The sequence below is a fragment of the Ambystoma mexicanum genome, chromosome 9, assembly GCF_040938575.1.
Source record: "Ambystoma mexicanum isolate Mex_15411 chromosome 9, UKY_AmexF1_1, whole genome shotgun sequence".
NCBI lineage: Eukaryota > Metazoa > Chordata > Amphibia > Caudata > Ambystomatidae > Ambystoma > Ambystoma mexicanum.
Window position 1 is genome coordinate 424,672,573 of NC_090931.1, and position 16,869 is coordinate 424,689,441.

The following is a 16,869-nucleotide window of genomic DNA, read 5'->3' on the forward strand; positions in this document are numbered from 1 at the left end:
TTTTCAATGTTGAATCTGCTTCAGCCAAGGTGCCCAAAACTATTTTTTCTAGCTGTTGAAGGATCTTAAATCTATTTAGTTTGAGCTGAATTTTTATATCCTCATAAATGGAGTTTTTTTGGGGGGATTTTTATCAGCTTGTATACTGAGAGCAATCTCCATCCCACTTGTCGCTTTAATGATTTTAAGCCGAGTTCAAACCTTAGAACAGACATTGGGAGGCAGTTTGGCAAACCCAGCAAAATTTTCCAGAGCTGGTCTTCCATTTTTTGCCAATCAATGTCCCACAATGAAGGTTGTGCCTCCAACCCATAAAGAAGCGAGCCAGAAAATGTTGGTGGAATTTAATTTCATGCTCGCCATTGTCCATGTTTGCAGAAAGGCCCCAATGTCCGAGAGATACAGGTTAAAGAAGAGTGGCACACCCAGACAACCTTGTCTCACTCCTTGTTCAGCACTAATTGCGTCAGTAAGATGACAGCCTCATCCAATCTTACCATCAACAAAGTTTTGTTATGTAATTCAATCAGCATTGCCAAAATATTTCTTGGTAGACCCCATTCCCTCAGTTTGGCCCAGAGTTTCTCTCTTATTACAAGATCGAAGGCTTTTGAAAAGTCTATCCAGGCTCCATATATCGGGCTTTCCCCTTGTTCTTTTGAGTATTCTTCTAGCAGATTGAACGTTAAACCATTTAATGTTGTAGCCATGCCCTGTCTAAATCCTATTTGGCATTTGGACAGGACATTTGATGTTTTAACCCATTCCTCTATTTCTAACAGAAGGATTCGCATTAATATTTTACTTTCAATGTTAAGGAGGGCGATTGGTCTATAATTCTCTGGTTCAGATCTATTGCCCCCCTTGAAGAATGGTATAACAACTGCTTGTTTCCAAGATGCAGGACCTTTTTTGGACACTATTATCTCATTGAAGAGGTTATAGAGGAGGTTTGCCTATGTTTTCGCATTGTTATTTAAGACCTGGTAGGTGAGTCCATTTGGACCCGCTGCCTTCGATGATGAGGCACTCAATATGAGTTCTTCTATTAAATTTATATCATATTTGAGTTCCCATTGTGCGGTTTCCTGCTCCCAACCTATAAAATCTGATGTATTTTTAAAGTTTTTGTTAGATATTCTGACCAGCTCTTTTCATTTACCAGAATACATTGAATACTATTTGCGCCTGTTTTCTTCCCCACTTTATTTATAATTGACCAGATATTCCGTGATTTATTTTCACTGAGGGCTGAAAGCATCTGTTCATTATCGTGTTGTATTCTGATTGTTTTTCTTGATCTTGACCATTGCTTATAATCTCTTTTAAGTTTTTGCAGTTCTCTTCGTTGTTCTATTCAGTTTTGTAGTGTTTTTCTTCACTTGTCTGCATTCTCTCCTTAGAATCATTTTCTGTTCCCATGTTTCTTCGTCAAATGAATGCTAATGGTGGGTTATATTTTTCGGTACTCCTGGATTCGGTGGGTGGACAGATCAAATAAAGGACTTGAAGCATTCTGGCCTGCAGTTTTCTTTTGATCTTTCAGGGAGATGTAGTTCAGTTTATCACTTAGCTTATTCCCATCTCTCTTATACTTAACCAGTGTTACTTTGCCTTTATTCACAAGTAGGTCATGGGCATATTTCTTCTGATCTTTTTTCCTGATGTTTTGAAGACTAACTTTTATGTGAGCGTGGTCACTCCCTTCTCCCCATATGATCTCCAATGCTATTTCCTTCATTTGTAGCTCTTCTAAAACAAAAAAATAGTCCAGCGTGGAGAAGGAATTGCCTTGCTGCCATGTTGGTCTTGATGGATTATCTCCCTGAACCGAGCCATTTAGCATGTACAGACCCAAGAGTTTAAGTAGTCTACCCATTGCACTCCTGCCTTTGATCTTTTGGCCCATTTTAAATTGTTCTTAGGGTCCTGTGTTGCTAAGCATTGCGCATTCAGGTCACCTACAAGGATCACACTGGCCTCTCCATGATATAAAGCAATCTTTTCCAGTACTGAGGTTAGCAACATGTGAACATTTTGTGGGACAATATGGGCTTGGTTCCAGTAGACATTTATTATTACGAGATATGAATTTCCCTCTGATGTTTGTGCCCTTATTTTACATGCCAGAATACCATCCTGTTCTCTATGTATAAGCGTGACCTCTTTACTCAAAGAGTTATTAACACCAAGCAGTAGCCCTCCAGATGGTCATCCTTTTGACTTTTGAGTTGCTGGCACTGTAAGTATAGTAAAGCCCTCAATTTCTATTGGATGTGTGTGCCAGGTCTCTTGAAGTAAAATGACATCAGCGTTAGAAAAGAGAGCTTTCTTTCTGCTACTTGCTGTAAAAGAATTTGGTCCACGGGTATTCCAGCTTGTGATATTTAATACATTTTGCCTAAATGTTCTGTTGGCCCAGTCCCAGTCTTTCGAGTACCTGCGTGAGAATCTCTGGAAGTGCCGCTAGCGCGTTGACTTTTGAGTCTCCATTTTCTCCTGAGTACTCACACATACCTTCTGGTTTGGAAGCACTATCTCTCTTAAACTTTGCTCTTCAGTGGCAGGACTTCCTCTTTGTTTTTCTCGCAGTGTTTCCATCAGGGGTGTTTCCAAAACTTGCAGGTTAACTTTTTCTAGTTCTTTTGTATTACTTCTTATCGTTTTCCATGCTTTTATTGAAGCGAACCCCACCTCTACCAATTTTGTATTGCTTCTACTTTTACATACTCCATGTCTCCCGATCCAAAGAGAAAGAGGTTCAGAACTTTGCTGAAGTAGCCCAAGATGGCCCCCCTACAGAGTGAAGTATACTCTGGAATTTTATTTAGCGCTCTGAGCCACAGTTTTGGTATGGCATATTCTTCTTCTTCCGATTTATCCATCAGTGGCTGTGGCTGAGGGTCCTCCTCTAAAGAGCCCGGGTTTGAACAATCTTTTCCTTTCCCCTTTTGATTATCTTCTAATTCTTTCATCTTCCCTTGGCAATTTTTTACTTCGCTCACCATAGTGGGAATTTTATTTCCATAAGAGGCTCTTTTTAGGAAGATCGGTGCTATATTTATAGGTGGTTCTGTTGTAACAGCAGTGCTTTTTTCATATGGTTTGTATTTCCTTTCCCCAAGAATATTGGGGCCCATGGAGGACCCTTTATTGAAGGGCAGCTTTTAATGCCCTGGCTCGCCCTCTCTCCTTCTATTTTCTCTGGGAGATTTGTAGTTCTCTTGGCGCCTATGTCTGTGCCCTGTGGGATTTCTATAAGATTTGTCTGCAGGCCCATATTAACTTTCTTTTTATTTATGTGACTCACATTCTTTATTTATTACTTAGATCTGAGACCTCTTCTCCCCTTTTGTTTTATTCCTTTGCATCTGTTAAGGGCTTTCCACTTTCTCCCGTAGATTTTTCCTGTCTTCCGTTCGCTGTACCCAATGTTTTGTCACCATTCCCATCCACTGTTGTTTCTTCCTGAATTAAAATTGTCTTCTCCCTACTTTTTGTGTGCTCATCACTCATCAGATTTGGCCCTTTTATTTTTCCCAATGGATCTTTTTTTGTTGTCTCCGGAGTATAACTGGATGTGCCATTGTACTTATTCTCTTTGCTTCTCTTTTCTTTGCTTTCCTTCTTCCATTGGATCTTTGCTTACCAGCTTCTATCCAATCAGGAGAGTTTTCCTTTTTATTTTCGGATGGAACCCCTTGTTTTATTATAGGGAATAATTTGCTCCATTCTCGTCTTCTCCTATGACATGCGCAAGTCTTCTAAATTCTTCCAGAATGGATTCTGAGAGAGGGGTATCATCAAAGCAATCAAATCCTTGTTCTATATTTTTTGGACCTGCTAGGTCCCTATTCTTCATTATTTTTTCATCCTTCAGTAAGGATAATATTTCTGACAATAAGCAATTTTTCCTTGTCTTCATCCTCTTTATTTTTTGCCAGAGTTCTTTCGGTAGCTAATAAAGCTAGACCTTGTTTTGCAGGCTCCACCCTTTGCTCTTTCAATGAGGGTATAATTGTTGTGTTTATTGTTGACGTCAGTCCTATTAAAGCTGTTTCTATACAGGCTGTTTATCTGTTCACCTTCAAAAGAGTTCCGGCTTGTAATTGTACTTCAGATTTCAATTGGTCAAAGACCGTTACCAATGAGTTTAGTACAAAACTCAAAGCTGTTAAAGTGGCAGTGCTTGATTGCTTCAAAACCTCTTCTTTTACTGAATCACTGCGATCTTGCTCTTCTTCCATGAGTGAATCAATTACTTCTCCACCGGTATTATCTTCCCGCAAGAGTATCCCCTCTTCATCTCCTTCACTCAATGTGTCAGTTTTTACCTCACTACCAATTAGGTTCGCTTCTTGCATAATGACCAAAGGGGAAACTGCTTTTCTAGGTGAAGACTCCTTATCTTCATTATCTGTATCGGTTTCTTTCCTGGCATATGTGTCATTCTCACTTTGGCTTCGTTTTTTTCCCCAAAGTGTTCCTCAATTTTCCTTTGGATTGTATTGGTCTTAGTGGTATATTCCAACCCCTGCTTCCATGAATGTGCAATGCCAGATGGGGTACTAGCAGTTGCCAAGCACCCTATGTGTTCTGTATGTACCTGTACTGTCATTTTGTTGGCTGTTGCCAGACTTGAAATAGGAGCACTATGTGGTGTTGTTTCTGTTTCTTGGATTCCCAGTTCCTCCATGTAGGAGCCATCCCATTCAGGGCATCTAAGATCATCTTGTAGAACTCTGCTGGACAGTTTCATATTTAGATCTTCTCGAATGGTAACAATATCAAATTGCAACTGCAGCAGTCTCTAACCCTAAAAACCAGACGAGTTGCAGAATGTTCTCCAGATACTCCTGATAATGATTAATTTTCTGAAATGCCACACCCAGTTGTGTGTGTTATTTACTCTCCTCTCTGGTAGATCTACATTTTTTGGGTCGTCTTTTTCAAATTTAGAATCCTTGGGTCAAAGGACTCAAGGGATAATTGCCCCAAACTGTAGTAAATAGGGTTTTTCTTGATGATCAAGTCAATACAAAAAGCAGATTATACTTAATATATTTTGTCTGCTTAAAGTGTATTATTGAATAGATGGTTAATAGATTGTTTGCTTATTTATTTATCCAATTGGTTTGTGCAGAAGATGAGCTACTCCAAACTACAACTGGGTGTAATGGCCCCTGTTTCCAGCAGACCAGCAGTAAAGCAGCGAATAACCGAGTGACTAAACAGGCAAAAACAGAAATTTCGTCCTTTAAACAACTGGCCTCAATCAATCTTTTACCACTCCCGCCCAGCTCCAGAAAGTGTCTCTAAAAAGCTCTAAATGGCCATTGGGAGCTGAATTAGCTAAGGGGAGCTTGGCCAGCTACTTAATAAACTGATGTGCAGAAATAGTTTCGGTCCGGATCTCTAGCTGGTTTACTATCCGGTAAACGCTGCTAGTCCACCCACCCACACTCCGCACAAGCGGCTGTGGGTGTTATTTGTGTTACAAGCTTGCAGAGAACAGCAGGCAAAACAGCAAAACAACTGTGTTTACCTTTCCACTGTAAGTGGCCTCCGAGCTCTGCACACTCCACCAAGACACAATGTGCGCAGAGCGCAGCTACAGAGCTGCGATGCCGCGATGCCGCTGATGCCGCTGATGCCGCTGATGGTGCCGAATTTCCCAGATATTCCACCAGCGGCCCCACCAGCGCTGCCGCTCCACTCAGCTTCCGCTCGGCTCCCACTCTCCTATGGGTGCTGGGTACTGCCAAAACCGGAGAGTAGCCGGGGAGCTGGAAAAGCGTGCTGTGCAACCTCCGAGATCCTTGTCCTGTTAGAGAAAGGAACCTCGTCTCACGTGGTACATGGTCCCGAACTCTCGAGCAATGGAGAATCAAGCCTCACTGAAATTCACACTGACACTGAAATCAGCCGCCTCCGATTCTCATCAGTATTTAATTCAGACATATGTGAGAATATCCTTGAAAAGTGTTAGATGGAGTAACACCAGTGTTAAGGGGACATGAGTGACACCAAGCCTGTGGAAACTGAGAAGGCTGCAGGTAGGTATGTGAACTCTCAAGTCCTTAAAAAGGCTAAGGGACATGCCCTGGAATGCACCCACATCAATGGCAACTGATCATGGTAAATGTATGAAGGTAAAGGACAGAGGTTCTGATCCTCCTTCCAAGAAAGGTCCTCACAAATCCAAAGGGAGATCCCCGACCCATGGTTGGTCAACTTCCAATGGAAAGCAGGGTGCAGGCACTTTTAACACTGAGGCACTGGCACACTCAACAACCTGGGGTATGTGGGGATTTGACACATCGGAAGGGAGATCCTGCCTGCCAGGGGAAACCCAAGTTGGCCATTGTGACTGATGGTCCTATGAAGGTTAAATCAGGCAAAAGGACTCAAGGCTCATATTGGTAATGGAGAAAGTAAAGCTATTTTTATTTTCTGGTTGCACCCATAATGAACAGATAGCATCCTATCAACCCACCACCCAAATGAATAACCCTACTCACCACCAGTTTGCCTTCCCTTAGACCGCTCATGGTTTTGTGCCCTTACATTGGTCGTACATCTGTTTAGGTATCCTTGCCCCTCTTTTATAACAGTAGAACACATTGTAAGCAATCATAGATCTTCTTTTGTTTCTGTCTATCCTCCTGGGACTGCATGGCTCTTCAATGCCGGGTCAGTCACTCTAATCTTATGATATCCAGTGTCATCCTCCTAGAATGAGGGCTTTGGGGCCAATGCCGCCTGACGCACATCTGGTCGAGAATAGTACCCGATTGTTCAAGCAGGTTTAGGCCAGTACAATCCAAGATGGAGGTACAGGTGGCCTTCAACCAATGCACTGAGATCTTCCAAAAGCACTGTATCAGCATTCCTTTAGTGCATGTTCATTTTAGTAGAAGCTTGCTGTGCAAGTATTACCATCAGCCAATAGGCGTGGATGTTCATATCCAATGTCTGTTTATAAAAAAGAAAAATAACAAACTATTGGTTATATTCATAATTATGATACTGCAGGTGGAGAGTATTATTCCTAAACTTCTTCCATATCATGGTTTATTTTACTATTATGATCATAGTCATCCAATAGCCTTTATGGCAACATTTGACCGTACGAATCAGATTTTCCCTCCCTCGGGGGACATCAATATTAAAAGACCCTATGTTTGCGCTTACTGTGCAACTATCCTAGCTGATCTGATACCCTTATGATATCCCCAATTCACCTGATTTTCGTTTGTGCAGGGAATTCCATTCTAAACCTACCACTACCATGGCCCATTCCTGCTTTTCGTTTGTGCAGGTGAACCATCTACTTTTACCACACTATTTGTACAATGGAAACTGTCATCATCATGTTTTTGTAACAATTTCCCCATCTCCATTTTCAGCATCATACTTTCTTGATGCATTTCTATCAGAGCATAAAACGGGTGGGAATCGGTGAAAGACCGAAGAGAATGCGAGCTGGAAGGTTGGTTTGTGGTAATGTAGGGTTTCTCAGATACTTCTTGGTTTACAGTGCATAAGATATCTCCCTCCATACAAATTGTGGCTGTGCAATGAGCCACTTGAAACACCTTTTTTTACCTTTCTATAGACTGTCTCCAGCACTGCAAGTCATATTTCTCACAGGTTGAACTGCTTCTTATACTCCTTCCAGATCCTTAAACCTTTGTGGCACTAACTTTGGCCACCCCTTCAAGAATTCAGCATATATCTTTATTTTCCTTCTTTCTGTAGCAGGCCAAACATTTTTTAAATTGCTTAGTACTAGTATGAATGGTGAAATGCAAATAAAACACTGATGGTGCCTCTAGCTCTACACTTCAATCCTTTCCTTGAAACAACCTTCTTCTTACCAAACTATACGCAATGCCTTCACCTTCTCTGCATGCCCTGTCACCAACCAACACTATTTGTCCTTCAGTTAATTTACTTAAGCATTGCAGCGATGGCAGCTGTAGAGGCCATAACTCCCAATTTGAACTAATGCTAAACCACAGATCAGTAGGCAGTCCCGGGGCAGAGATAAGATATTGAGAGGCATTGTTGGGTAGCTTTATTTCCTATACTTCATGGTGTCACCCATTTCCATGTGCACCCTCCCCATAGTTCACGTATGATTCTGCTGGCCTGTGCCTATAGTCCCTGCAATGGCCCATACATTGCAAACAAGCATTCTTTGTTCACGCAATACCAGCTTCTGTATTTCTAGATGTTCCTTGACTGCCACAAGTGCTCTGGTATGCCAGGATCTTTCTTCAAAAGTCTGTGCCAACTGCTGTGTTGAACATCTTCATGAATTGATACCAATTGGGCATTCAAACGATCTTGCACCTCTTCACACGCCATGTCCCATTCCAGATTCCATGAGGCTTCTAGCACACCATCCATCAGTTTTTGTGGGGCTCCTTGAGAAAGCTGATTCAAGGTCCCTATGACATGGAGCTCACTGATTTGTGCCTCTTTGCCTGTAAGATCTGTTCCAGATATGAGCATGGTGGCCTTCTCTAGTCGATCTAATCAGCCCTCTAAGTTTGAACCCTTTTATATCCCCCTCGTGCAGTATTAGCCCCGTGCCACATTGTAGCCCATACTTCCCTTTTCTGCAGTCCTTCCAACATTTCATCTTGTTGCTGCACTAATCGCATACCGGCACGGGCACCCAGAGTACGATTCCGATAATGGGTGGTCACCTGAAGGAAGAGTAAACAAAACTGTTGCTACAGTTGCATTTAACACCATGTATCTACAGCCCATTCTTTCTGGGTTTGACATTGCATTGTACCATATCCTTTAATTATATACTTGAGTGTATTTTAAAACATCTTCAGTTTCTACTTCTATTGATTGTAAATGCTGAATCATAGTGTTCGTGCGGTTCTCAAAACTGTTTGAACAAATGACACTGAGCTTCTGTAAAATTAGAACACACATTCACTGACCTGGTACTGTTACACCCATCCACTATAGTTAATAAATAACACTCAAACTGTACTTGCCGTCCCTTCTCTTTCCCAATGATAGCACTGAGATTGTCCATCTAACAATACCCTGGCACCACAACCCGGTGAATTGTCAAGGGCAAGTTTACCACATCTGGACTATGCTAGCTTTACCACCAAGTTCTCTCTGTGTTGTCATTACTGTGGTCCCACCCCACTGCTTATACCAATATAGGATTTTAGAAATAATTTCATTTCTCCTCCTAATAAAAAGAACAGAGTGGCAATAATATATCAAATCAAAAACATGTGACGGTTCAGGGTACCATATAGTTGGTTTTTCATAGTAGGTATATTAGTAACAGTACTCATATCTCTACCTCTAAGGTTAGTTTGGCATTTCGTTGTGGGTTCTTCTATTGAGGAGTTAAAAACTTTCAAATAATTTTCATCACTCATCCAATTAGGTAGAGTCTCAAAGGGCGATGGCACTACCCCACTAGACACTTGGCTGGCCGTGGTATAATATAAGTTCCTCCTTGCCACTGCACTATCCATTGTTTCTTATAACACGGCCAAGCCTTGGCATCTGCTTATGTCACAACATAATCAGGTTTTTCATTGCTGATGTGCTCTGTAAATTAGAATCAGGTTCTATTAAAACTGCGTAAACATAAGCCAATACAGAAAAAACAAATCAGCCAGAAAATAGCAGCTGCACTGAAGGAGTACCGCCCATTTGAAGTGGTTTACATGCACCCATGTTGAGTGGCCCTGAACCTTAACAGGTGAATTAGAAGTCAGTAGAATAAGGTAGGGGCCATTTCACCTTGGGGCTAGAGCAGTCTTTCTCTGGTGAACCTTCATCAGGACACCAGCTCGCCCTGTTGTAAGGAATGACCTGGGAGTCTCCTTCCCTTGGCAGAGCAGCTTTAACCTGATTGTGAATGAGGCTGACATTAGTGTCTTAACATATGCCAACAATCAATCCTCTGATAATTGCAAATTATCTGCTACACTTTTCACAGTTGGTAATACAGGTAATCTCATTGGTCTTTCATAGAGGATTTCTAGGGACTCAACCCAGTTTTCCTGAGTGTGCTTCTCACGCTAAACACATCTAGTGGGAGTGCCTCTGGCTACTACAACCCTAATTCTTGGCATAGCTTGGCCAATTTATTTTTCAATACTCAATTCCATCTCCCAACTGCCCCGGATGATTGAGCATGGTGAGGGCAATGCAAATTATGCTGGACCTTCAAAGTGGACAACAGTGTTTTGAAATTATTAACAATATGAGCTCTTTGATCGCTGTTAATACATATCAGTATCCCAAATCTATTCCTGAATCAAAATTTTCGCAACAGTCACTGCATCAGCCTTTCTACCAGGTTGTGCCTCCTCCCACCCTGAGAAAACTTCCACTATTACTAGCAGGTATTGCAACTGATTACATGTTGGAAGTTGGAGAAAATCATTTTGTAGCCCCACAAATAGGCCATGCAGTGGTGGGTGTGCCCCGGGTATGATCAGCACACTCTTCCCCATGCTATTTTGTAAACATATTACACATCTAGAGGGGGGGTCTGGGAAACTCTCTACCAGCACGAACACAGCCCATTGACTTGTTCTTGCGTGAATGACCCATTGGAGATACTCTACCAAGTCTTTAGCTCACTGTTCTTTTCACAGAGAAGAAATGTCCTCGCATATCAGTCTTTGTCCTGCCCAGGGGCAGTCCAGCACCAAAATGCTAGGCAATTCTCCTCTAAACAAGAGTACCAAAAGCAACCCCATACACGTGTTTCAGCCTTGTTGGGCATCATCAGTGAGGTGAAGCTGTGCCTCTCTAAGAGCAGTGAGCAAGGGGACCACGTCTGGATTCCCTGGTAACAAGATGAACACATTGTTGTCCTCTAAGGTGGCAGCCATTTTGGCTGTTCGATCAGCAAAATCATGTTTGCAAATAATAGGATCCTCCATTGTCTGGTGGGCAGCACATTTTATGACAGCAATCTGCTCTGGCAACATTATAGCATCTAACAGTGCTAACACATAGCGACTATTTTTAATGGGTGCCAGTTGAAGTGATGAATCCTCTGTACTTCAGGAGTTGACCAAAATTGTGGGCTATTCCAAAGGCATGTCTCAAATCAGTGTAAATATTAACAGATTGCTGAGCGCTGCTGAACAGGCTTTCGTAAGGGCCACTAATTCGGCCACCTCTGCTGATATAACTTGCAGCTATTTCCTGCTCTCTACTAATTTTCCAGGTGTACAGACTGCAAAACCTGAGACCACTTGGCCATTCTGATTTCTAAAACATGACCCGTCAACTGGATTGCTCGGGATCGGGGCCTGGCAGTCGTTCATTAGAGGGGTCTGCCCAAGTCATTACCTGACAATCTGTCACCGACACACAGTCGTGTGGAGTGGAATTGTGTGACTCCTCCTCTAATGGATTTGATAACAATGACCTAACATCGAGTCAAAGTGATACTTGAAAATTTTAACAACAGCATTTCAAATTTGCTTGCCTTCGAAATGGACATGTACTGTGCTTTGGTTTTCATTAATATTGATACTACTGCGTGTGGGATGGCCACCTCTAACGGCAACCCTATTACAATATTTTTTACTTTGTTCCACTACCAGAGCTGCTTCAGCTAATGAACGGAGACAAAGCAGCATTCCTGGTGCAACTGGATCAAATTCTTTACTGTAGTATGCTACATGTCTGTGATAAATCATGTGTTTCTGGGTAAGGGCAGCTAAAGCAAATACTTTTTCTTTCATGCCAATATAAGGCAAATCCTTTTTTTTGTCCAGTAAACCTAATGCGGGGGCTTCAACTAATAAATGTTTAGTTCTTGCAAAAGCCTCTTCCTCCACTGGTATCCATTTCAAATGTTCAACAGTATTTAATCAGGTGTAATCCTGTAGTGGCTTAGCTATCTCAGCAAATCCAGAGATCCATTGCTGGTAGTAACCCACGTCCCCGAAGAAAGCTCGCATTTGCGTTATGCTCTGCAGCTTTGGTATGTTGCAAACTTTCTCTTTCCGGAAAGCAGATATCACTTGACATCCATTCATAATGTCATGCGCCAAATAGTGCACCCTATGGGTGCATAACTGTAACTTCTTTTTCAACGCTTTATGCCCTTTCTCAGCCCATGCTGATAGCAGGACCTTAGTCTCTTCTTTACAAGCCTCATATGATCATCATCAATCATCAACATATTGTATGAGCAAAGATTTCCTGGTAATTGTATGTCATCTAAATCTTTCTTTAACTGTTTTGAGAAGAGGGTTGGGTACTCTGTTTGCCCCTGGCGCAAACAGGCCCAGGTATTCTGGACCCTTATATGTGAAAACGCAAATAAATACTGACTGTCCTTATGTATGAGAACTGAAAAGAAAGCTGAGCATAAGTTAACCACCGTAAAATGAGTGGTGTCTGGTGGAATACACAACAACATGGTCACTGGATTTGGTACCTTAGTAAAGGAAGGTATCACCACAGCATTACTAGCACGTATGTCCTGTACACAATGATATACAGGAAAAATAGGAGTATTATGTATACTGCTGGTCGGAAGGATGATTCCCTGACTCAAAAATGATTCGATCACTGGGGTAATTCCTTCCTTGTCTCATGTTTCAAGGGACACTGAGGTGTGCAGGGAAATGGTTTAAAAGGATCTACTTTGATCCTTATGGAGTACGGCTGTGTGTATAAATCTTACTTCATTGTCATGGGTGGCCCACAAACACCCTGGTATTGAATCACTAATTCCTGTATGTCCTCTAACCATTGCTCCTCTATCTCTGTTACTCCTCCTTTTGTGTCTTCCCTTAGTGAGGCCATCATTGTCAGTGCATTATCTGCGGACGCACTTAGAAACATCTGGATCTGGAATTGGGACTTAAAAATAAATACATGTTGGTCGGTAATGGGGCCCAATGTGACAGAGAGTGGTTCCGTCACCTGGTGTATAACATTCGTATTCGATATTCCTACTGCTCTTACTGTGTCTCCCCAGATGTTGAGACATGAAAACAATTATTCATTTGTAAAGTGGACCGGCTTGCCAACATACCTACCAGATATAGTACTGGTATTCCCTGAACATGGCACTGCACATAAGGACCCCCCTGGTCAATTGGTATCATAGATACTCCCAGAGTCCCCTGCCCTTCCCATCTGATTGTCAATAAAGATTAGAGGTACCCCTTGCCCTTTTGGGGTCTCTGGAATAAAAGGATTGGAGTTTGAATTTGGGAACTGGGATATCTGGCCCATGGTCACGGTCGGTCCGTGGATCTGTCCTCCATGTGGTTTCATTTGTATGTTCCTTGGTCCAGTTACCCCGGCATCTGTTGTCTTACTTGCGGTCTGAATGAACATTGATTTCTCCAATTGCCCTCCTGCTTACAATAATTACAAATCAATAGGTTTGGTGCTCTAGCTCTAGTTGCCTGATGATTATTCAAATTACCCTGCACTTGGCGACCCTGCACTCCCCACATCTGTTGTTGATCAAACTGTCCCTATTGTCTCAGTTGCTGCGGCTGCCCCCTTCATATCCTGTATCCAATTCCCCTGTGCTTGGTGACCCCGTCTTCCCCATGCCTATTGTTGATCAAACCGTCCCCATTGTCTTGGTTGCTGTGGCTGCCCCTGTATCCTCCCTGCTGGTTCTGATATGTCTGTGGGACCATTTGACCTCCACCTTTGCCTCCACCTCTAGGCCGACCCCCTCTAAGGTCTTGATTCACCTGAAAGTTTACCTTTTCCTGCTGCTGTCCCTACACCTGTCCCAGAAGACTATACATCTATCTGTAATGTCATAAGTTTATTTTCAAACGTCTCCTTTCTCTGATCTTGGCAAGCGATGCAATTATTTGTAACTGCCACTAGATCCATCAGTGACTTAGACTGCCATCCTATCCACATGTTCTTAAGCTGCATCTGTACTTTCGGGAGCAATCCTTCGACAAAAGAGCTGGCTATAGCTTTCTGTGCGGTTTCTTCCAATTTTGTGATACCTGAGTGTTGAGTGAACACCACCTTCAGTCCATCTAAATAGTCAGCAGGTGATATGCCCATATATATTTTCTTTGCAATTTGATATTTTTGCCCAATCCATATTTCTAGGGCAGACTTTCACATCCATCAGACACTATCCTACCCCTTGTCTGCGTCAGTCTGGCCCCTATGCCTGGATCATCGGCTGGCCAAATCACTCGTTAAGTTAATTGAGGTCTTTCCACTTGTGGCACCACTAATCTCATAAGTTGATTCATATCTGCCCACAATGGATTGTTACACTGCTTTGTTGCCTGTAATTCCTCCACAAATCATTGTGGTTCTTCCCTTAAATTAGGGAAATCTTTAGCTAATGTCCTAATATCTCCCGGTGTCCATGGTACATCTCCATATGCAGCAGATTGTACTTGTCTGCATGGAGCTTCAAATGTATATGAATTCCTTCTGTATATCGTCCCTCTTCTCGTTACCGAGGGATAGTATGCCAATGGAGTACCCATAAGCCATGGCACTCCACTGCGTCCCCATGCACTCGTCCCCAGTGTTTCTGGTGCTGTGGGTACTATCAGATAATTCTCTTCTATGATTGGCCCATCCCCTAGTCGTCGTCTCTCCAGATCAGTGGAAAAATCAAGAATTTCCTCTGGTGGCTCGCTATCTGGATCATCTGCCTTATCTGCATCCATCAGTCCCGCCATCTCTAATATCTGTGTGCACATTTGGCTGTATTTGACTTCTCATTCAGTCCTTACTCTTTCTCTTAATCACCTGACTTTTCCATCATCTCTTCTAGCTGTGACTTCTTCCAGCCACATGGTGTACCTCAGATTGTACTGCAGGTATTTTCGTACTTTCCTTATACAATGCCCATCTTAGGGGTCCTAGTTTATCTAAGTTAAATGTTCCCTCAATCAGGAATTGAGTCTGTATGTTTTGTCGCGAGAAATAATGCCATGAGTCCAAAAGTCACAAAACGAACTGTTAAACTGTCGAAACATATAATGGGCGGGTGACCCCTTTGGAGGTTCTTCCAACTCTTTTGACTGCTGTTTGCCCATTTAACTTTCCCTATTTAAGCTTTCTTTCACTCCTCACTTGCCCCATTACCCAGGCGCAGCTGCTCCACTCGTTCTTTGACTCCACTCATTTGCTGTATAGATTTGAAAAAGAGATCAATAACCAAAAACACTGCAGAGTTGCCCTGATAAGGAAAAAGGGTTTCACCATGGAATTGTCCACCTGTGCTTATTTACTGATGGGCTTTGCGATTTCCCATGACCCATTACTTTAACCAATACCTGTGTGTTGGATCGGGCTACATTCCTAACCTTGATATTTTGTTTTGTTAATCTCTAGATAAAATATAGACAACACTAAAATAATCACAATTCTAACAAATGCAAACACTACTAACAATGCTCCATACCCCATCGCGAATCCCCACCCCATATCAGCATATCCCTTAAAAATCCCATCCCGGGATGTCCATTCCCTAGTCCCAATCAGGATCCTCAGTTCCCCGCGTGACTTCACATGCACTCTCATCAACCCTTATCTCCTCCTCCGTAAGCCTCTTATGGAGATTTTCAAGTAGGTTTCCTAACTTTTTGTGTTGAGTGCTCATGGGGGTGTCTGTATGGAGGCCCTTGGGGTCTGGTGGTCTGCAGCGTTGCACGACAGATCCAAGTCACGGGCATCTATGAATGTAAAATCAGACAAAAAGGACTCGGGTGTCACATTGGAAATGGACAAGGCAAGACTACATTTATTGCGACCATTATTAACAGATAGCATCCCATCAACCCACCACCCAAATTAATAACCCAAACGGCCTCCAGTTCGCCATCATTTATATCCCCTCACAGTCTTGACCCCTTACATTGGTCGTACATCCGTTTAGGCATTTCCATCCCCTTTGATAACAATAGAACACATTGTAAACTATCATAGTCCTTCTTCGGTTGCTGTCTACCTCCGGGGACCACGTGTTTCTTCGCTTCCGGGTCAGTCGCTCCAATCTGATGATATCCAGTGTCATCCTCCTCAGGTGATGGGTGTGGGGCCATGCCCCCAGAGTATAGTACCCCATTTCCTGTGCAGGTTTCGGCCAGCACAAATCAAGAGGGATGTTTAGGTGGCCTTCATCCAGTGCACATGAGAGCTTTCAAATCGCTGACTTGTAAGTACTTTAGCGCATATCCGGTTTAGTAGAAGCTCTCAGTGCAGCCAGTTAAAAAAACATAGCAACAGCCAATAGGAGGGGATGTTCCTATGTCTGTTTATAAAAAAAGAAAAGTAAGAAACTCTCGGGCACATACATCATTATAATACTGCAGGTATAGAATACTGTTCCTGGACCTCTCCGATATCATGGTTTATTTACCCATTATGATCACAGTCATCCAACAGCCTTTATGGCAGCATTTTTCAGTACAAACCTGATTCCCCACCCTCGTGGTCATCAACATTTAACAGTCTCCTCGAAGAGTAGGCCACAGTCAACATGTGCATCTTAACAGATGAAGTCCCACAAGGTCAGGGATTGGATGAAGATTCCCTCACTCCGAGTGGGGACAGTATCAGGTCCTTTGAAGGGGCCTGAGTTCCCATCAAGTCTCACATGTTTCTGCGCTGCATCTCTGGAAACAGGGAAAAGTCTCCCACCTTGCATGGCACTGCTGCTAGGGTCACAGCAGTCCAGCATCTGGTAAAAGCAGAGCAGTATACCCCAAGACCAAACTCACAGGTAAAGGGATTTGGCGGTCTAAGTTACTGTCTCTTGGAAATTGTAGAGCTTAGTTAGAGAGCCTCAGTCTCCCTGCACCATATGAAAGTCATGGTCTCCATTCCAGT